Source organism: Bos taurus, chromosome 8 (genome assembly GCF_002263795.3).
Source record: "Bos taurus isolate L1 Dominette 01449 registration number 42190680 breed Hereford chromosome 8, ARS-UCD2.0, whole genome shotgun sequence".
Classification (NCBI taxonomy): domain Eukaryota; kingdom Metazoa; phylum Chordata; class Mammalia; order Artiodactyla; family Bovidae; genus Bos; species Bos taurus.
The window spans coordinates 49550305-49574443 of record NC_037335.1 but is presented as its reverse complement, the minus strand read 5'-3'; the positions used below and the strand labels follow the sequence as shown (position 1 = coordinate 49574443).

The following is a 24139-nucleotide window of genomic DNA, read 5'->3' as shown; positions in this document are numbered from 1 at the left end:
TCAGCCATCTCATCCTCTGTTGTCCCCTTCTCCTCCTGCCCCCAATCCCTCCCAGCATCAGAGTCTTTTCTAATGAGTCAACTCTTCGCATGAGGTGGCCAAAGTATTGGAGTTTCAGCTTTAGCATCATTCCTTCCAAAGAAATCCCAGGGCTGATCTCCTTCAGAATGGACTGGTTGGATATCCTTGCAGTATAAGGAACTCTTAAGAGTCTTCTCCAACACCACAGTTCAAAAGCATCAATTCTTTGGTGCTCAGCTTTCTTCACAGTCCAACTCTCACATCCATACAGGACTACTGGAAAAACCATAGCCTTGACTAGATGAAACTTTGTTGGCAAAGTAATGTCTCTGCTTTTCAATATGCTATCTAGGTTGGTCATAACTTTCCTTCCAAGGAGTAAGTGTCTTTTAATTTCATGGCTGCAGTCACCATCTGCAGTGATTTTGGAGCCCAGAAAAATAAAGTCTGACACTGTTTCTACTGTTTCCCCATCTATTTCCCATGAAGTGATGGGACCGGATGCCATGATCTTCGTTTTCTGAATGTTGAGCTTTAAGCCAACTTTTTCACTCTCCTCTTTCACTTTCATCAAGAGGCTTTTTAGTCCCTCTTCACTTTCTGCCATAAGGGTGGTGTCATCTGCATATCTGAGGTTATTGATATTTCTCCCAGCAATCTCAATTCCAGCTTGTGTTTCTTCCAGCCCAGCGTTTCTCACGATGTACTCTGCACAGAAGTTAAATAAACAAGATAACAATATACAGCCTTGACGTACTCCTTTTCCTATTTGGAACCTGTCTGTTGTTCCATGTCCAGTTCTAACTGTTGCTTCCTGACCTGCATATAGGTTTCTCAAGAGGCAGGTCAGGTTGTCTGGTATTCCATCTCTTTCAGAATTTTCCACAGTTTATTGTGATCCACACAGTCAAAGGATCTGGCAAAGCTTTCACAGTCATTTCTAAAAAGCATCACTTCATAGTTTTCTGTCTCCAATGGTCCTCTAATATACTTGTAGAAGGAGGGAAACGGAAAACCAAGAATAAAAATAGCTGAGCTCTCCACAATTGGGCTTCCTGCTTACTTTCCCTGTTCAAAGAAAAAAGGAGACACCATCTTGCCATAGAGGCTTCATAGACAACTGGGTTTCTCCAGTGACAGTCAGCATTTGATGCCCCATGTCTCTTGGTTCTTCTTGTTGCCAATGGTCGGCCCGGCGATGGTGGTGAAATGGGAGCAATTAATCTGTACATGAGGGAGGGCTTCCTTTAACAGTTGAAGGGTACCTTCTGGCATGATTCCAAAGACTTGTAGTGTTTTTAATGTGGGAATTTCTCCAAGTTCGTGTAAAGTTTTAGGTATTATGTCATAGCACCGACTGAGTGATAGGTATTGGAGGTAGTTGAGTTGGTAAAATTCTGGAAAGCAGTCATTTTTCAGCATGACACTATCACTTAAGTCTAGGTGGACAAGATTGGGACATCTTCCAACTAAGGTAGAGACATCTGGTCTCTGCAAATTCTTTCGGTACCCACTCAGATTCAGCTGGGTGATGGTCTCTGACACATGTGCAACAGCCACCTGTACATGCTTTTCAGTGAAATCATAGCACCAAGAGAGGTTCAGTTCATCCAGTCTGGAACAGCTGCTCAGCAAAGTCTTCAGGGCAGATTCAGAGAATCTAGAACATCCAGAAAGGTTTGGTCACAGTAAATTTGTGTTCTGAGCAAGATTATCAACAATGGGATCTGAAAGTTGGAGGCCTTCCAGGCTGAGATTCTGCAACTTGGAGCAGTGAGACAGAAGGCTTGCATGGTAGACACATGGATCACAGAGTTCTACAGGTCTAGGTGCTGTAGAAGAAAAGGGCCAAAATGTTCAACTAATGGTTGTTCCATAAATGATCGTGGACTGCGGAAGGCAACCACCCCTCAGGACAAGAGCCGACCAACCACATCTGGGTAGAGGTTTCCAAAAGATGCTCAAATTCCCAAACACAGTCTAACCTTTCCATACACCTCTCGTTGGGTGGTCTTCAATTCTTAGGAAGTTGGCCTCTGAATGTGTCATTTAAATTATCTTGGCTTCATTTGTCATTTTTCTTCTACGTTCCTTTTTTTTTTTTTGGTAGAACCAGGAACTCATCTTGAGGATTGATCCTGGAACTGTCTTAAACAACAGTAGAGGGATCTGAATAACCTCTTCTTTTAACTTCAGAGTGTTATAACAACAAATAAATATCCTATGCAAATAAAGTTGAATATGCTAGGAACAAAACAGGTGAAGATATTTGAAAACTCTGAAGTGTCATGTCTTTTGTTAGCACTCCCATATCACGTTCTCATGAAACCTATTGGAATTAGATCAGTAAGATGACAGTAAAGGATTCAATATGGAGTATTCATTTTTTTGTAGAAAAGTACATCATCTGCAAGTAGAGTCAGATTTCTTTCCTTCTTTTCTGTTTTTTGGTTTTGTTTTGTTGTTGTTGTTGTTGTTTTTTTTTTTGCCTTTTATTCATGTTTTCATGCCTTATGCCACTTAGAACTTCCAGCACTATGTTGAATGAGGGTGGTGAGAGTAGACATTCCTGCCTTGTTTCCAATAGTTGGAAGAAAGTACTCCCTCATCTTCACTATTAAGAATAACAATAGCTGTATTTTTTTTAGATCAGTTGAGGAATTTCCCCTCTATTTGTACTTTTCTTAGAGCTTTTATCATAAATGAGTATTAAACTTTGTCAACTTTTTTTCTGGACTGAATGTGATGCTGCAATTTTTCTTCTTTAGCCTGTTAATATAGTGGATTATACTGATTGATTTCAAAATATTGAACTAGACTGGTATCCCAGGATACTTGGTCATGGTATATAATGTTTTTATGTTTTGCTTACTTATATTTGGTAATATTTTAAAGATTATTATGTCTTTATTTAGGAGAGCTATTGATCTTTTTTTTCTTTCCTTTTTTTTATTGGGGAGTAGTGGCAAGAGAAGGCAGGTACATCCTTTGTCTGGTTTCGGTATCAGGGAGCCAAACTTCATAAAATGAGTAGAGAAGTATGCCCTTCTCTTCTGTTATCTAAAAGAGATTAGAGAATTGGTGTTAATTCTTCTTTAATGTTTGTAGGATTTTACATTGAAAATATCTGGACCCTGAAACTTCTTTTCTAAAAGTGTTAAAATTACAAATTAAATTTTCTTAGTACTTATTATGCAGAGTACGTCATGAGACACGCTGGGCTAGAAGAAGCACAAGCTGGAATCAAGATTGCTGGCAGAAATATCAATAACCTCAGATATGCAGATGACACCACCCTTATGGCAGAAAGTGAAGAGGAAATGAAGAGCCTCTTGATGAAAGTGAAAGAGGAGAGTGAGAGAGTTGGCTTAAAGCTCAACATTCAGAAAACTAAGATCATACATCCGGTCCCATCACTTCATGGGAAATAGATGGGGAAACAGTAGAAACAGTGTCAGACTTTATTTTTGGGGGCTCCAAAATCACTGCAGATGGTGACTGCAGCCATGAAATTAAAAGACGCTTACTCCTTGGAAGGAAAGTTATGACCAACCTAGATAGTGTATTGAAAAGCAGAGACATTACTTTGCCAACAAAGGTTCATCTAGTCAGGCTATGGTTTTTCCAGGAGTCATGTATGGATGTGAGAGTTGGACTGTGAAGAAAGCTGAGTGCCAAAGAATTGATGCTTTTGAAGTGTGATGTTGGAGAAGACTCTTGAGAGTCCCTTGGACTGCAAGGAGATCCAACCAGTCCATTCTAAAGGAGATCGGTCCTGGGTGTTCTTTGGAAGGAATGATGCTAAAGCTGAAACTCCAATACTTTGGCCACCTCATGCGAAGAGTTGACTCATTAGAAAAGACTCTGATGCTGGGAGGGATTGGGGGCAGGAGGAGAAGGGGACGACAGAGGATGAGATGGCTGCATGGCATCACCAACTCGATGGACGTGAGTTTGAGTGAACTCCAGGAATTGGTGATGGACAGGGAGGCCTGGTGTGCTGCAATTCATGGGGTTGCAAAGAGTCAGACATGACTGAGCAACTGAACTGAACTGAACTGATAGGGATATTCAGTTTCTCTAATTCATATCAGGTGAGTTGTGGTTATTTACGTTCTTTGAGGAATTAGTCTATTTTGTATAAATAAGTAGAATTATGTGCATTATGTACATTAATAAGTAGAATTCTTTGGGCCATGTCCTAAGTATTGTTTTGAATTTCACAGCATCTGTAATAATGTCCCATATAATTTCTGACATTTGATGTGTATAATGTCTATTTTTTCCTTGTCAGTGTTGCTAAAGATTTATCAATTTTATTGAACTTTACACAGAACTAGCTCATAGCTTCATTGATTGTTTTTTCTGCTGTGTTCCTGTTTTTAATTTAATCGATTTCTTATCTTCAGCATTTCCTTTTTCTGTTTTCATCAGACTTCTTTTGCTCTTCTTTTTCTCTGTTCTTGAGGTGGATGCTTAGATTGTTTATTCAGATTTTTATTTTTTTCTAATGAATGCATTTAGTGCTATAAATTTTTCTTCTCAGCACTGCTTTAGCTATGGACCACAAAATTTGATGTTTATCAAACATGATATGAAATGTTTGATATTTCATTCATTTAATTATTTTCTATTTTTTCTAATGCTTTTTTTTATTTGTGGACTAGTTAAAATTATGATTTAATTTTCAAGTGTTTGAAGATTTTCTTGTTATTTTTTTCTATTATTGATTTCTAGTTTGATTCCATTGTGATCAGAGAGCACATTTGGTATGATTTCAAGTTTTAAACTTTGTTGAAGTTCATCCTATGGCTTGAGATATGGTCTGTCTTGGTATATGTTTCATGGGCACATGATTTCTACTGTTTTCTACTGTTATTGGGACTTGTTATGTTCTATAAATATCAATAAGATCCTGTTGATTTATAGTGTTGTTAAGCTCTTCTAAATAATTGCTGACTTTCTTTTTAGTTGTTGAAAAAGGAGTGTTGAGGTCTCCAATTATAATTGTGAATTTGTTCACTTTTTCTTTCAGTTTTCTCAGGTTTTGTTTTACATATTCTGCTGCTTAATAGCATTTGATACATACATAATTGTGACAGCTGTGTTTTTCTGGGTGGAGTGGATTGATCCTTTTATCATCATATAATGTTCTTTTCTGTCTATGGTAATTTTCTTTGCCCGCCTGCAATGTGGGAGACTTGAATTCCCTGGAGAAAGGAATGGCGGCCCACTCCAGTGTTCTTGCCTGGAGAATTCCATGGACAGAGGAGCCTGGCAGGGGAGTCCCTGGGGTAGCAAAGAGTTGGACATGACTGGGTGGTTTTCACTTCACTTCACTTTATTGTTTGATATTAAAATGGCCATTCTTGTATTCCTTTGATAAATGTTTGCATTTAATATCTTTCTTTCATCATTTTACTTTCAGTCTATACTGTTGCACTTAAAGTGATGTTCAAGGGCAGGGAGGGTTCTTCGTTACTACTAGGTGGATGGGAGTTTCCAATCCTCTTTGGGCTCCACTGGCATCACGGTAAGAGTGGCAATGGTAAATAGTCCAACCGTCCTCTAGACCTCCTTTGACACTATTCTAGTGGAGAGAGGACAAGGCAGTCACTTTGTTACCATCTAGCAGGGATGAAATTCTCTATTTGTCATTCTAACATCATCCCAGTGGAGATGTTGAATTGCCTTATGGCAGCCTTACAGGTGTGGAAGTCGAGGTTCCACAGTCTTTGTTGGTGTCATTGGAATCAGGCCACATTTTTTTTTTTTTTGGTCTGGTGTTCAGCTGCAATAAAGTGGTTATTGTCTAAAAGGTTTGTTTTGCTAGGCTATTCCTTTGGTGAAAGAGAGCAGGCTTTTGCCATAATTTTTTTGTCAGTGCTTTTTGGTATTTCTTTGTTGCCCATTTTTTCAGCTTTAAGCTGGGATATATGAGACAAGAAGAAAATCCAGGATACTGACCACTGCTTTCCCTCAGTTTCTGAGGTCCCTGAAAAACTTACCATCTTCTTTCCATATTTCAGTGTCTTTTTATGTTTCTCTTATGTAATACGTACAGACGTTTGGTTGAACTTCGTGATAATTTTAAAAGTATGCCTACCCTGATGCTGGTAAAGATTAAAGGCAAAAGGAGAATCAGGCAGCAGAGGGTGAGATGGTTAGATAACAAAACTAACTCTCTGAACATGAATTTGAGCAAACTCTGGGAGATAGTGGAGGACAGAGGAGCCTGGCGTGCAGCAGTCCATGGATTGCAAAGAGTCAGACATGACTTAGCAGCTGAACAACTAACGACAGTACTCTGTCTTACCAAGAAGTGGAAGTCTCTGGTATACATTTTAAAAGATATAAACCTAAAATGTATAATTTGTTAAATTTTAAAATATTCTAATCATAGCTGCTGCTGCTGCTAAGTCACTTCAGTTGTGTCTGACTCTGTGTGACACCATAGATGACAGCCCACCAGGCTCCCCCGTCCCTGGGATTCTCCAGGCAAGACACTGGAATGGGCTGCCATTTCCTTCTCCAATGCATGAAAGTGAAAAATGAAAGTGAAGTCTCTCAGTTGTGTCCGACTCTTAGCGATCCCATGGACTGCAGCCTACCAGGGTCCTCCATCCGTGCAATTTTCCAGGCAAAAGTACTGGAGTGGGTTGCCATTGCCTTCTCCAAATTCTAACTATAGATAAATACATAAATATAAGCTAGACCTGGATGTTTCTTGAATCCCAGTAAATTATTTGTCAGGTTTTAAATAATAAAGATTTTTTTGGTACATATTTTATAATGTGTATTATACTATCTAAATTCTTAGATAGATATTATACTATCTAAATTCTTAGTCAAATAGTCCCAAATCTCAGTGACTTACAAGAGCAAACTTCTTTCTCTTACAAAATGGTCCTCGTTTCTATGGTTCTGCTCTAACTGTGTTAGACTTACATTTTCTGGTTTGGAGCTATGAATCTGCTCATTTTTTTTTTTTCTTTTTTTCTTCAGTCTGGGTTCAAGGATAAAGGAACCTCCCTCAGCATACACTACTCTTTCATGGCAAGAGCAAGAATGAGAAATTGACAGACAGACACAAAAATAGTGCACTGTTCCTTTTGCTCATATTTTAGTGGGAAAGTCAGTCATGTGTCCAAACCTAAAATCAACTGGGTAGAGAAATATACTATTTCCATAGGGGACAGGCAAATTGATTTCGTGTACGTTATGAAATATAGAATATGTCAAAAATATTTTCTATTAAAGATGCAAACATCATCTAGGCAAAAAATAGCTCTATAATACATTGTGAAATTGTTCACATATGCTTTAAAAGATAAAAACAAATAGTAATTAACTTATAATGGTATGTCAGTTAGGTTACCAAAAACGTTAGTTATCAACTTAAATTTCAAAAAATAAATATTATAAAAGATATCTTCAGGGTTGTACTTTTCAGCCTACTAATGTTTTACTTTGCATCCCTAAATCTCCATTAGAATATAGGTACATCTATAGTGACAGATATATCTCAATATATCTATATATTCCATTGTTTCTTGAAATCTTGTATTAAGGGCAGACACAGAATTATTCATAAAACGATAGCAAGAGGGAAAAAAAGGATTTTTAGGCAGCTGGAGTGAGAATAAAAGTTAGAAAGAAAATGTTCGCTACTGGGAACTATTTTAAGTAAAGGATCTGGGGCAAAATTTTACATAGCTGCTTCTTTCTAAATGAGAGAATTGATTTTTATCCCTGCAAATTCAATAGTGAGCTCATATGAGTTCCACATAAAGAATTTCAACTTAGAGAAAGCAACACAGTGTTTTGAGAAGTAAATTAGTTTGTGGTGCTTACCTTTATTTAGTTACATATCTTGATATTTTTTGATAATTTCAAGTGGATTATACTAATTACCTAACCTGATTCAAAACCAACTCAAATAAATTTAACTCAACATTGCTTAATACTTTCTATATTCAAGGTTCTCTAGATAGTAAATTTGGAAAACTCGACAGTGGCCACAGAAGTGGAAAACATCCACTCCTGTTTTCATTCCAACCCCAAAGAAATGCAATGCCAAAGAATGCTCAAGCTACTGCACAATTGCATTCATCTCACGTTAGTAAAGTAATACTCAAAATTCTCCAAGCCAGGCTTCAACAGTACATGAACTATGAACTTCCAGATGTTCAAGGTGGATTTAGAAAGGGCAGAGGAACCAGAGATCAAAGTCAACATCCGTTGGATCATCAAAAGAGCAAGAGAGTTTCAGAAAAACATCTACTTCTTCTTTATTGACTACGCCAAAGGCTTTGACTGTGTGGGCCACAACAAACTGTGGAAAATTCTTCAAGAGATGGGAACACCAGATCACCTGGCTTGCCTCTTGAGAAATCTGTATTCAGGTCAGGAAGCAACAGTGATAACTGGACATGGAACAACAGACTGGTTCCAAATCAGGAAAGGAGTACGTCAAGGCTGCACATTGTCACCCTGCTTTTTTAACTTATATGCAGAGTACATCATGCAAAATCCAGGCTGGAAGAAACACAAGTTGGAATTGAGATTGCTGGGAGAAATATCAATAACCTCAGATATGCAGATGACATCACCCTTATGGCAGAAAGCGAAGAGGAACTAAAGACTCCCTTGATGAAAGTCAGGGGAGAGTGAAAAAGCTGGCTTGAAACTCAACATTCAGAAAACTAAGATCATGGCATCTGGTCCCATCACTTCATGGCAAATAAATGAGGAAACAGTGAGAATTTTTTTGGACTCCAAAATCACTGCAGATGATGACCGCAGCAATGAAATTAAAAGACACTTGCTCCTTCAAAGAAAAGTTATGACCAACCTAGACAGCATATTAAAAAGCAGAGACATTACTTTGCCAACAAAGGTCCATCTAGTCAAAGCTATGGTTTTCCAGTAGTCATGTATGGATGTGAGAGTTGGACTATAAAGAAAGCTGAGTGCTGAAGAATTCATGCTTTTGAACTGTGGTGACGGAGAAGACTCTTGAGAGTTACTTAGGTTGCAAGGAAATCCAACCAGTCCATCCTAAAGGAGATCAGTCCTAAGTATTCATTGGAAGGACTGATGCTAAGGCTGAAACTCCAATACTTTGTGAAGAGCTGATTCATTTGAAAAGACCCTGATGCTGGGAAAGATTGAGGGCAGGAGGAGAAGGGGACAGCAGAGGATGAGATGGCTGGATGGCATCACTGACTCAGTGGAATGTGTTTGAGTAAACTCTGGTAGTTGGCAATGGACAGGGAGGCCTGGCGTGCTGTGTTCCATGGGGTTGCAAATAGTCAGACATGACTGAGCAACTGAACTGAACTATAGACAGTAAGTGAAAACACAAATGTCTGACAGGTAATCAAATTGGTACATAGTAGACCCTCAAGGAGACTTAACCAATTTATATATTGTTTAATTAATCTAATAGAGAAGTTGAGACAGATGTCCAAATAGATAAAATGTTAGTCAATATATCATATCTCTGCTAGATATATGAGAAGTATTAATGGAGCTTCAAGCAAGAGCAATTATATGCTTTCAGTGGATAGGAATATATAGGAAAGAGAAAACAAAAAGGTATTTTTGGGGAAGATTTGACATGGGCTTTAAATTTTTAAGTGCAACTCTAGCAATCAAGTGCGGGAGATAAGTGGAAGGAGGCTTTAAGATGGTGGTATAGGAAGTTTCTGAATTCAGCTCCTTCCACAGACAGAGCAAGTCTACAACTGTAAATGGAATGTGTGCAGTGTGTACTAAGTTGCTTCAGTCGTGTCCGACTCTTTGCGACCCTATGGGCTGTAGCCCGCCAGGCTCCTCTGTCCATGGGATTCTCCAGTCAAGAATACTGGAGTAGGTTGCCATGCCCTCCTACAGGGGATCTTTCTGACCTGGCAATGGAACCCACATCTCTTTCGTCTCCTGCATTGGCAGGCAGATTCTTTAGCACTAGCACCACCTGGGAGTAATTTCCCCAAAAGAGACCTGAAAATTGAATGAATAGAACCTCCAAAACAAAGGATAAAAGAAACTTGAACTTTTGCTAAATTAAAAAAACAAACAAACAAACAAACAAACAAACAAAAAACCCAACATTGATATGGGCTTGACAAGGAAAAACCCATACCCTGGCCTGGCAATTCACAATCAGGAGAGATCACAAAGTTATGGATCTTTTCTCTGAGTGAGCAAGGAATTTGAACTCTACATCAGGCACTTGAGTTCCCCAAACACCTAACTTTGAAAAATCAATGAGGAATAAGCTTAGGAAAACTACAGAACTGCAGGGAAGAAAAAAACCCACTGTTAAAGAGCTCATGAGCAGGCACACACAACCCAAAAACCAGCAGTGAAGCATGTGATTGAAAAATGCATGGGACTTAGGTGAAAGGAGCATACGTAACTAATCTTGAAGCATCTGCCAGAGACTCAGAAAACAATTGAGACATTCTTTGGGGACTAAGTTACTGGCAGGTGTTATTTATGCAATCTCAGGCTATCTTATTACTAATAGTGGGTTGTCATTTCCTTCTCCAGGGGATCTTCCTGACCCGGGGATTGGACCTAGGTCTCCCACATTGCAAGCAGATTCTTTACCATCTGAGCCAAATACTGGCATAGGAGAGGACCATTTTGGAATTCTCCACCATTGACACCAGTGGGCATACTCTGCTGAGAGACTCTACAACTGTGGTTTAGCCGGTCCAGTGATAACCCTGCCCAACAGTGCCCCATGACAGCCCCTGTTGGATCCTTCAACCAGCCCAGGGCCCAACACTCCCTGTATGTGTCCCACAACAGTTGCAGCCCTAACACAACAGGAGGGAAAAACAGCACACATTGGGGACACCTCCTTGAGTGCCTGGCTCTGGTAGCCAGGCAGGATAGTGTTTCTGAGCTCCACAGTTTGTCCCCTCAATAAAGTAACTTCTTCAAGACTAGGAGAGACAGGTTATACATTTAATGCAGGAAAACAAATGCAAAGAATTAGGCAAAATGAGGAGACAAAGGAATATGTTGCAGTTGTAAAAAACAAGATAAAACTTCAGAAAAAGAGCTAAACAAAATGGAGATAAGCAATTTACCTGACATAAAGTTTGGTCATAAAGATGCTCACCAAACTCAGGAGAAGAATGCATGAACTCAGTGAGATTTTCGATAAACAGAGAGAACATTTCAGAAAGTACCAAACAGAAGTTATAACTGACCTGAAAAAGAAAAAAAATACTGGATGGGTTCAGTAGCAGACTGTATGAGGTAGAAGAATGAATCAGTGATCTGGAAGACAAAACAATAGAACTCACCCAGAGAGAACAGAAAAATGAAAAAAGAATTTAAAAAGAAGACAGCTTAAGGGACTTTTGAGACAATATCTGCAGAATAATACTTGCTGTGCTGTGCTGTGCATAGTTGCCCAGTTATGTCCAACTTTTTGTGACCCCATGGGCTGTACCCGACCAGGCTCCTCTGTCCCTGGGGATTCTCCATGCAAGTATACTGGAGTTGGTTTTCATGCTATCCTCCAGGGAATCATCCAAACCCAGGTTTCAAATCCAGGCCTCTTATGCTGAGCCACCAGGGAAGCCCAAAAATACTGCAGTGGGTAGCCTCTCCCTTCTCCAGGGGAACTTCCCAACCCAGGGATCAAACCGGGACTCCTACAGTGCAGGCAATTTCTTTACCAGCTGAGCTACCTGGGGAGCCCATCTTATACCATACACAATTCCAAATGGATTAGAGACTTCAATGTGAGACCTGATAGCACAAAATTCTTAGAGGAAAATATAGTAATTTAATTGACCTTGGACCTAATGACACTTTTGTGGCTCTGAATCCAAAGATAAAAGAAACAAAAGCAAAAATAAATGGGACCACATCAAAAGTTTCTGCACAGAGAAGGAAACATTAACAAAATGAAAAGATAATCTACTGAATGAGAGAAGAAATTTTCAGATCATATGCTTCATAGGGGTCACTATTCAACATATATAAAAAACTCATACAACTCACAAGATAAACAACTGGATTTTAAAATGTGCAAAGAGTCTGAACAGACATTTTTCCAAAAAGGACACACAGATGGTCAACAGGTACTTGAAAAGCTGTTGAACAGCACTAATAATTAGGAAAATACAAATCAGAACCACAATGAGATCTCACGTCACACCTGGTGGAATAACTGTTATTGAGAAGAAAAAAAAATATAGTAAATGTTGGAGAGCTTGTGGAGAAAATGGAATATTTATACATTGTTATTAAGACTGTAATAATGCAGCCACTATGAAAAACAGTATAGAGAGCTTCAAAAAATTAAGAATAGAACTACCATATGCCCCAAATATTTCACTTCTGGATATTTATCTGAAAAACATGAAAATACTAATTCAAAGAGATATATGCACCTCTATGTTCAATGCAGCTTTATTCATAATAACCAAGATAAAGAAATAAGCTAAGTGTTTAGGATCAATGGATAACATTTATATATATATAATGGAATATATATATTTATATATATAAAGGAATACTACTCGACCATAAAAAAGATGGAGACATGCCATCCGTAACGACATGGGTGGACCATGAAGGTATTACTCCAAGTGGAATAAGGAAAGAAGAAAAACACTGTATGATTTTACCCATATATGGAATCTTAAAAAACAAATAAAACAAAACATACTCATAGATACAGAGAACAAATTAGTGGCTACCAAGGGAGAAGGGACTTGGGGAAGATAAGTAAGAAGCAAGATTCTAAGCAAAAGATACTAATATGAATATAGCTACAATAGAAGAAGATGAGAAGACTCACAGGGAGACTAGTTCTCTGTATTAGTCATCTTGGACTACCATAACAAAATACCACAGGCTGGGTGGCTTAAAGGGCAAAAATTTATTTTTCCACAGTTCTGAAGGCTAGATATGCAAGATCAATTTGTCAGTACATTTGGTTTCTAGTGAGGCCTCTTTTCCTGGCTTGTTAATGCCTACCTTCTTCCTGTATCTTTATATGACCCTCCCTCTCTATCCTTGTGGAGTGAGCTCTGGTGTCCCTTTCTTTTCATATAAGGATACCAGTCTTATAGGATTAGACCCCAGAATGTGACATCATTAATTACCCTCCTTTAAGGTCCACTAGACTGGAAGAAACACAAGCTGGAATCAAGATTGCCGAGAGAAATATCAATAACCTCAGATATGCAGATGACACCACCCTTATGGCAGAAAGTGAAGAGGAACTAAAAAGCCTCTTAATTAAAGTGAAAGTGGAGAGTGAAAAGTTGGCTTAAATCTCAACATTCAGAAAATGAAGATCATGGCATCTGGTCCCATCACTTCATGGGAAATAGATGGGTAAACAGTGGAAACAGTGTCAGACTTTATTTTTGGGGGCTCCAAGATCACTGCAGATGGTGACTGCAGCCATGAAATTAAAAGACGCTTACTCCTTGGAAGGAAAGCTATGACCAACCTAGACAGCATATTCAAAAGCAGAGACATTACTTTGCCAACAAAGGTCCATCTAGTCAAGGCTATGGTTTTTCCTGTGGTCATGTATGGATGTGAGAGTTGGACTGTGAAGAAGGCTGAGCCCCGAAGAATTGATGCTTTTGAAGTGTGGTGTTGGAGAAGACTCTTGAGAGTCCCTTGGACTGCAAGGAGATCCAACCAGTCCATTGTGAAGGAGATCAGCCCTGGAATTTCTTTGGAAGGAATGATGCTAAAGCTGAAACTCCAGTACTTTGGCCACCTCATGCGAAGAGTTGACTCATTGGAAAAGACTCTGATGCTGGGAGGGATTGAGGGCAGGAGGAGAAGGGGACGACAGAGGATGAGATGGCTGGATGGAATCACTGACTCGATGGACGTGAGTCTGGGTGAACTCTGGGAGTTGGTGATGGACAGGGAGGCCTGGTGTGCTGTGATTCATGGGGTCGCAAAGAGTCGGACACAACTGAGCGACTGAACTGAACTGAACTGAAGGTCCTATCTATAAATATAGTCTACTGGGCTTAGGGCTCCAACTTGTGAATTTTCAAGGGACATAATCCAGTTTATAACAGTCCCCAAAGTGGAAATTTTTCAAGACAGGCTGAGAATTTGGGATTTAGTTCAGTTAGAATTAGGAAGCCATTGACACAAAAACCTGGGTTAGGAGCGTGACTTTGAAATTTTCATACAGATTTCCTTAAAATTGGTAGAACTTCTTGATTACCTTCTAGTAGGCCTGGAGTTATATATGACAAAGCCTGTTGTTAAGATTGAAAAATAATGATTATTCAGATATGTATGGAGTTTCATTTTAGATCAAGGAATAAAAAAATTTTAAATAAATCTTCATTTGTGATAGAATATAAATATACTTTTGTTGTTGCCCAGTCACTAATGTAAACTCAACTACTCATTCCAATCGAAATATTTGGCATAGTAAGATTATCCCATCACAATTCTGAGCTGTAGTTCTACATGCCTGCACAAATTCAGAGCCTCTTTAAAATACTTGAAACTAAATAAGCCACTTGAACTAGACATACGTTCTATTTTATAATTACTATAAAAATATGAATAGCAATCAAAAAATAAATCAGAGTTTCTGCCTTTGCTGACTGAATATGGTTTTAAGTTGACTCTTTTACTGCTTTACAAATGACTAAAAAACTTTTGTCATTTCATTCATTTTTGACTAGAGAAAATTAGACATGATTTATGGAAATTTAAAATAAGGCAATAAGAAGTGGAATGATAAAAACACAATCTCATTCATTCACAACTTAAAAATTCTGCACTGGTGCAGCGGGTGCTCTAGAGCCACAACTCCTGAAGCCCGTCTGCCCCAGAGCCCGTGCTCTGCAGCAAGAGAAGCCACTGCAGTGAGAAGCACAAGCCCCACGACTGGAGGCCAGCCCCCACTCTCTACAACTGGAGAAAAGCCCACACAGCAACGAAGACCCAGCACAGCCAAAAAACTATTCTGCCATCAAAAAGGGAAAATATTTTGAGATTTTTTTTCTCAGAATTTCCAATATTGCCTACATAATCCAAGTTTGTCACATAATTAAATATTCTCTGGCCTTATATTTGTGAACTCAGTGCTTATGTTCTGAATTGTTACTTAATTGTGTATATTTTCTTATCTAGTATAATAGATAAGTGATGAAGACATATTAAAGTCTTTTCTATCAAAATTTGTTAAAGAAAATGCAAAAGTAATTCATACTAGCCATAATTTTTAAAAACCCTAAAAGAATGTTTTTATAATTTACCGTTTCAGGCTGAATATTGAAGAATAGCGAAGGATATTTTATCATATATGAGTTCTGAGTAAAACATGGCAATGTAAGGATATTCATTCCTTCAACAACAATGCAGAAGACTGATTCTTAGGGAGAGGAACAACATAATGTATGCTAACTCTGGTTTACCAGTTTTGGTGGGCTTCCAAAAGTAAACATTACATTGAATAGTAAAGACGTCTCATTTGAATGAAAATGGATAGCAAGTTATTGTAAATATATATAGTTGCAGGGTTTTGTAATCTCCCAAATAATAAACAAAAACATTTGGTGAGAATGTGCATATTAAAAATCTAAGGAAGATTATATTTTTAAAGTCAAGCTATCTCTTTATGTTCTCTGTTTTCATACACTGAGTCTGTTTACATAGCAAGGAAAGGCTGATGATAATTTTTTATCAGGTGGAGCAGAGCCTGTCAGAGAAAAGTAAGTATGCCTAGCCTGAGTTATATTGGAAGAATGATAATTTGCCTAGAGACCTAGAAAGTAACTTGAATTGTTGTTTTCTAGCCTTGGGGAATAACTGATGGGGAGACTAGTTATCAACTAGTATCAACAAAAAATTAATCAGTTGATCTTAGAAAGAAATGGCAAGTTTTATTTGAGCCAAATTTGAGGAGGAGGAGGACCCAGGTTTGGTCTCTGGGTCAGGAAAATCCCCTGGAGAAGGAAATATTAACCTGATCCAGTACTCCTGCCTGAGAAATCCCATGGATAGAGGAGCCTGGGGGGCTACAGTCCATGCAGTCAGAAGAGTACTTAGCAACTAAACTACCACCACCACCACCCGGAACGAGTATCTAAGAAAGCTCTGAGAACTGTTCTGCTACTTAGAAGCCAAGACACAGATATATAAGTTTTCTGAGACAAAGGACTGTACATCAAAGGACATATTATTGACAGTCTGCACAATCCAGATCTAAGTGTCATCATGGTAGGTCTGCTGCTGCTGCTGAGTCACTTCAGTCGTGTCCAACTCTGTGCGACCCCATGGACAGCAGCCCACCAGGATGCCCCATCCCTTGGATTCTCCAGGCAAGAACACTGGTGCCATTTCCTTCTCCAATGCATGAAAGGAAAGGTGAAAAGTGAAAGTGAAGTCACTCAGTCATGTCCATGGTAGGTCATGTGACCCTTAACAGTATCAAGAAGGAATACTATCTTTTAAGAAGTTGTCTTGTCAATGCTAGAAAGCTGCTGTTTATGGTTGAGCAGATATTGCTGCTGATGGGGGAGGTTTGGGTGATGCGTAATACAGATGTACAATGCACAGGTGGAGAGAGAGGTCACCTAAGGGTAGAGACATTTTTATGTGTAAATTTTTCTTGTCTTGACAAAAAATATGAATTTTACTTTACACGAGACAACTGAAGAAAGAGTAGAATGGGTCAGGTATTGTTTTCCCATCTCAGTCACTAAGACCAATAGCCTCACCTGACTACAATTTTCTACTGTTTTCTTCTCTATTCCAAATTCACAAATGAGAAAACTAAGGCTCAGGGACACTAACTTATTTTTACTAAGATCATTTAGTTTCTGCATGGTAAAGATGTTTTCTTCATTATATCTTGCCAAGCAATTTTTAATCTGCCATGATGATAGCTATATGACAAAAAGTGTTTCTTTTCATGAAAAGGATACTTTTACCATGTAACAGTTTAAATTCTAAAAATGTATTACTTACTTTGCTCTATGATTTTAGAACTTCTAATTTTAACGGAATATAAAAAGAAAAATAGAAAAAGAATAACCATTTAAATGGACCTATCAAATTATAACATGAATATGTACAATGTATCATGTTTCATGTATTGTATTACACTATAATGATATATAATTATGTCAGGTATAACTTACTCTTTTAAGTAAGTTTGTCTGTACAAAATATTACCTGAAAACTGGATTTACCTCTTGGTAGGTGTCAAGCCAAAAGACACAACCAAGCCAAAGAGTGGGAAAAGGAAAGATTTATTTCTTGCAGCAAGTAAGGAGAACATCAGGGATCTTTCCCAAAGTAGTGTCCTTGAACAGCAATATTGTGGAATTTTTAAGCTAGGTATATATGCATACTCATATAAAGACTTGGCCAGTGCATGCATATTCATGAAGGGTCTTGGGCACAGAAAAATTCATTATAGAATTGGGGCAAGGATCAACAGAGCCCAGAATTTGTAGACTGAGAAATCCATCCTCCACCTTTATTCAGGGCCTTTGTTCTTGCAGAACTCAAAGATATACATCATATTGTTATGCATATCCCTTCAGGAAGAACTAGGACTTTTATCACTGACCTATTGTTTCTTGACTGCTTTTCCTTTGTTCCTGCCTTCCCTCGCTTCTCTTAAGATCCTTAATTATTGAGACCCATTCAAACACAAGGATTATGGGCAGGCTCAGATCACACAATGACTTAGGCCCAGAATGGCTTCTCTTTTATCAAGAAATCCATGCCTGGTTGTCTTTCTCTGAAGACCCCCTATCCTGTGTACTTAGAGTATCTCAAAGGGGAGAGAGTGAAATTGGGAAAAGAATGTTTCTAGAGATTAAAGTGCTGGATTCATAGGGTGACCTTGGGAGAGATTGGTCAGTGTGTAGCCCAGAAAATTGCTGAAACTATTGGAAGTCTTTAATATTAGGATTTATGAATCCCTGTGAAATTATTGTTTGCCAGTTCACTTGCTGTTGTTTGACTGCTAAGTCATGTCCAATTCTTTGTGACCCAGTGGACTGTAGCACACCAGACTTCCCTGAACCTCACTGTCTCCTGGAGTTTACTCAAATTCATGTACATGGAATAAGTGATGCTGTCCAGCCATCTAATCTTCTGTCATCCCCTTCTCCTCCTGCCCTCAATCTTTCCCAGCATCAGGGTCTTTTCCAGTGAGTTGGCTCTTCACATCAGGGGGCCAAAGCACTGGAGCTCAGCTTCAGCCTCATTTCATCCAGTGAATATTCAGGGTGGGTTTCCTTTAGGATTGACTGGTTTAATCTCCTTGCAGTTCACCTGTGGTCTTATCTAAACTAGAAAGGTCTAAATAAACTGGGGAAAAAAGAATGAGGAGTTTAGATGGTGTGTGATAAACATAATTTTCTATGGCACCCTTTACATATCTTGTGTATCTTGTGATTTAGGATACACTTTGCAATTTGTGGTTTCCATTTCAATTCTCATTTTCTTCCACAGTCACTATGCCAGCGAAAGTTCCCCCTTTCTCAGGACTGAAAAAAATTTATAGCTGAGTGATCACTTCAAGAAAATTAGTGGAGGTGATGGAATTCCAGTTGAGCTATTTCCAATCCCAAAAGATGATGCTGTGAAAGTGCTGCACTCAATATGTCAGCAAATTTGGAAAACTCAGCAGTGGCCACAGGACTGGAAAAGTAAATTTTCATTCTGATTCCAAAGGAAGGCAATGCCAAAGAATGTTCAAACTATAGCACAATTGCACTCACCTTACACCCCAGCAAAGTAATGCTCAAAATCCTCCAAGCCAGGCTTCAACAGTATGTGAACCGTGATCTTCCAGATATTCAAGCTGGATTTAGAAAAGGCAGAGGAACCAGAGATCAAATTGCCAACATCTGTTGGATCATCAAAAAAGCAAGAGAGTTCCATAGAAACATCTATTTTTGCTTTATTGACTACGCCAAAGGCTTTGACTGTGTAGATCACAACAAACTGGAAAATTCTTCAAGAGATGGGAATACCAAACCACCTGACCTGCTTCCTGAGAAATCTGTATGCAGGTCAAGAAGCAACAGTTAGAACTGGACATGGAACAACAGACTGGTTCCAAATCAGGAAAGGAGTATGCCAAGGCTGTATATTGTCACCCTGCTTATTTAATTTACATGCAGAGTACATCATGAGAAATGCTGGACTGAATGAAGCACAAGCTGGAATCAAGATTGCTGGGAGAAATATCAATAACCTCAGATATGCAGATGACACCACCCTTATGGCAGAAAGCAAAGAAGAACTAAAGAGCCTCTTGATGAAAATGAAAGAGGAGAGTAAAAAAGTTGAATAAAAACTCAACATTCAAAAAACTAAGAACATGATATGCAGTCCCATTTCTTCATGGCAGATAGATGGAGAAACTTTGGAAAGAGTGAAAGACTTCATTTTCTTGGGCTTCAAAATAACTGCAGATGGTAACTGCCGCCATGAAATTAAAAGATGCTTGCTCCTTGGAAGACCAACCTAAGCATATTAAAAAGCAGAGACATCACTTTGCCAACAAATGTCCATCTAGTCAAAGCTGTCATTTTTCCAGTAGTCATGTATGGATGTGAGACATGGACTATAAAGAAAGCTGAATGCCAAAGAGTTGATGCTTTTGAACCATGTTGTTGGAAAAGACTCTTGAGAGTCCTTTCGACTGCAAGAAGATCAAACCAGTCCATCCTCAAGGAAATCAGTCCTGAATATTCATTGGAAGGACTGATGTTGAAGCTCAAACTCCAATACCTAATGGCCACCTAATGCGAAGAGCTGACTCATTGGAAAAGACCCTGATGCTGGGAAAGAATGAGGGCAGGAAGAGAAGGGGATGACAGAGGATGACATGGTTAGATGGCCTCATTTACTCGATGGACATGAGTTTGAGCAAGCTCCGGGAGTTGGTGATGGATGGGGAAGCCTGGCGTGCTGCAGTCCATTGGGTAGCAAAGAGTCAGACACCACTGAGTGACTGAATTGAACTGATAAGTCATTTAAATTTCTTTGAGTCAGTTCTTTGTTTTGTATAGTAATTTTAAAGCTGATGTTCAACAAACTCCTTATGTTTCTGAATTTGAAATACTGAAGTCTAGAGAGTAACTTTAAAACATCTGTGTCAACTCAAGCTTTAATTATCATCATATCAAATGACACACTGGAAAAATTGTATAAATGCAATTTTTAAGTATAAAAAACAGATAATGCCAAATTCTTATTTTCCAAATATTCACTAAATTTTTAAAAAGAAATTGCAATATAAAATCATAATAGCTTTCAAAGATGGTGAATTTGGTATTAAATTTACTCATTAAATTAGAAAAAACTGACTATAATGAAGCTGTTGTTTTAAATGAATGTTCATCACCTTTGCCAGGTATCAGAAGAATCAAGACAACCACAATGGAGTAGAGAACAGGCATGTTGGCTGGAAGGTCCAAGATCAAGTTTCTGGCAGCATTCAAATTCTGGTGAGAGTTCTCTTCCTAGCTTGCATGTGGCCACTTTCTCTCCATGTCCATCCTTACAAGGTGAAGAATGTGAGCTCTGATATCTCTGATATATCTCTAATATCACTTCCTCTTCTACTAAGGCCATCATCTCTATTGGATAGGCCTCATTCTTCTGATATTTAGCCTTTATCACCTCCTCACATGCCCTGTCTCCAAACACAGTAATGTTGGGGGTTAAGGCTTCAACACAAGAATTGTAGAGGGGGTGGGACAATTCAGTCAAGCACTACTAAACCCCAAAGAAATAATTTACTTTCAATAAAACATTATATTCTGTACAAATGCTTTATACAGAATATGTATCTCATGAAAAACATAAATCTACATAAGAGAGGGAATTCTATTGTCTTCATAGTGCAGCCTTTTCTCTTTTCACTGAAAAGAGATGCTCTGTGAGGAGAGTGACAAGTTCCTTGAACTCGAGTTGTAAAATCTACCTCTTCTCTTTGTCCTTCCAACCTCTGACCTCATCACAGATCATCATGGTAGGATGCCTGATGGGGTTGGCTTCGAGTGATGTGACCCTCAGCACTTCCTTAAATATGAACATAAAAAGGATCAACATCTAGCAGTTTAAAGTGAAGTCAAGTAAACTCCAAAAAAATTTTTTTAAATAATATAAAAAGACAATTTAACTTAAAATTTTACTTAAAAATTTTTCAAAAAAAAAATTTTTTTTAAACTTACCAAATCTAATTTAAATGAACATATTCCTGGATCATTTACTATCAATAGCTAGTTATTAGCTAGAAACAAGTTTCCTGGTTTTCATCCCACTTCAAATCATGTAAAAGTTCCACTATGAGAAAATATGAATGGCTAACTTGATTTCCAAAATCATTGTTTCATTTATTTTATTCATGGGCTTATTTTGAATAAGCTTAAAACATCTACTTTATTGCTTCTACATGCAGCTGTATTTTTTTTTTAAAGTTCATGTTGCATTTTATTAATCCAACTTTTAGTTTTCTTTTCATAAATAGGAATTCTCCAAATACCAATGTATAATCTTTCTATTTGATCCAAAATAGGTTAAAACAAAACAAAAAGTATGTTTTAATTTCCACTGCTTCCTTCTAAGTGGAATTATACATATTGTTTTAGCACAAACACATTTCTCTCCTCTGTCCCCCTTTTTTCCCCAATAGCAAGAGTCAATTCCAAGCTCTTCCCTTTAGGCAATTCATATTAATACCTTAGTGTATGTCTACATGTATTTTTTTCTCCACATTTTGATGATCTTTATAGACCATATATGTGAATATATATACTCATACACACATTTTCAGAGTTGGGTTTTTATAATTTTTACTTTTGTTTTACATTATCCTGAACAACTCTACCATATGTATTTTTATGTATAAGCTCTTAAAGTTGGATTTGGGGGTTAGTCTCTATAGAAAAGCTTTCTAGGAAAGGAATAGCTTTCTTAAAATTTTTTTTAAAAAAAACTGTAGATTTTAGCAGATTCTCATATTGCATATTAATATAAGGACCTCAGAAACAAAACACTAAATTAGGTAAATCATATTACAGTTCTACCAGCAATCTAAGACAATACCTTATACCTCATATCCATGCCAGCATTAAGTTTTACAGCATTTTTAAATGTTCTCAGATTAAATCATTGTTATATTGATTTCTATTTCACCAGAAACTAGTGGATTTCCTTTTTCCCAAGTTTGCTAGTCATTTGGTTTTGTTCTTGGCACATTGTGTATTCATATCTTCTATCCATTTTTATATTGCATGTTTTGTCTTTTTCTTGTTAATCTGTACAAACTCTTTGTGTTTTACTGAACTCATTGCCTGCTATTTGCATTGTCTTTTTTCCAGATGTATCATGTCTACTGATCTTGTCTGTTATTTTGTTTTGCCATACAAATGGCTTAAATTTTATTTAGTAGAACTCAGAGTTCTAGGTAGTCTACATTTATAGTATTATACATTCAGTCCATCAGTTCACTTACCAGGTCGTATCTGGATCTTTGACACCCCATGAACGGCAGCATGCCAGGTGCCCCTGTCTATCACCAACTCCTGGAGCCTACTCAAACTCATGTCCATTGAGTCAGTGATGCCATCCAATAATCTCATCCTCTCTCATCTCCTTCACCTCCTGCCTACAATCTTTCCCACCATCAGGGTAATTTCAGATGAGTCACTTCTTCCCATCAGGTGGCCAAAGTATTGGAGTTTCAGCTTCAGCTTCAGTCCTTCCAATGAATATTCAGGATTGATTTCATTTAGGATAGACTAGTTGGATCTCCTTGCAGTCCAGGGGACTCTGAAGAGTCTTCTCCAACACCTCAGTTCAAAAGCATCAATTCTTTGGCACTGAGCTTTCTTTGTAGTCCAACTCTCACATCCATACATGAGTACTGGAAAAACCATAGCTTTAACTAGATGGAACTTTTATTGGCAAAGTAATGTCTCTGCTTTTTAATATGCTGTCTAGGTTGATCGTAGCTTTCAGTATTCTAAGGCCAAATTTGCCTGTTACTCCAGGTGTTTCTTGACTTCCTACTTTTGCATTCCAGTCCCCTATAATGAAAAGGACATCTTTTTTGGGTGTTAGTTCTAAAAGGTCTTGTAGGTCTTCATAGAACCGTTCAACTTCAGCTTCTTCAGCGTTACTGGTTGGGGCATAGACTTGGATTACTGAGATATTGAATGGTTTGCCTTGGAAATGAACAGAGATCAGTCTGTCATTTTTGAGATTGCATCTAAGTACTGCATTTTGGACACTTTTGTTGACCATGATGGCTACTCCATTTCTTTTAAGGGATTCCTGCCCGCAGTAGTAGATATAATTAAATTCACCCATTCTGGTCCATTTTATTTCGCTGATTCCTAGAATGTCGACATTCATTCTTGCCATCTCCTGTTTGACAACTTCCAATTTGCCTTGATCATGGACCTAACATTCCAGGTTCCTATGCAATATTGCTGTTTACAGCATCAGACTTTGCTTCTGTCACCAGTCACATCCACAACTGGGTGTTGCTTTTGCTTTAGCTCCATCTCTTCATTTTTTCTGGAGTTATTTCTCCACTGATCTCCAGTAGCATATTGGGCACCTACAGACCTGGGGAGTTCCTCTTTCAGTATCCTATCATTTTGCCTTTTCATACTGTTCATGGGGTTCTCAAGGCAAGAATACTAAAGTGGTTTGCCATTCCTTCTCCAGTGGACCACATTCTGTCAGACCTCTCCACCATGACCTGCCCGTCTTGGGTGGCCCCACAGGGCATGGCTTAGTTTCACTGAGTTAGACAAGGCTGTGGTCCTAGTGTGATTAGATTGACTAGTTTTTTGTGATTGTGGTTTCAGTGTGTCTGCCCTCTGATGCCCTCTTGCAACACCTATCGTCTTACTTGGGTTTCTCTTACCTTGAACGTGGGGTATCTCTTCACGGCTGCTCCAGCAAAGCGCAGCCACTGCTCCTTACCTTGGACGAGGGGTATCTCCTCACCGCCCCACCTCCTGGCCTTGGGCAGTGGGTAGCTCTTCCCGGCCGACACCCCTGACCTCAGACCTGGGATAGCTCCTCTCAGCCGCTCCTGTGCCAT

General features: G+C 38.5%; 1 pseudogene; it reads right to left on the bottom strand.

Moving 5' to 3' along the window:
- Positions 1-1155: 1155 nt before the first annotated feature.
- LOC100138486 (S-phase kinase-associated protein 2-like) lies at positions 1156-24139 on the bottom strand (annotated as a pseudogene).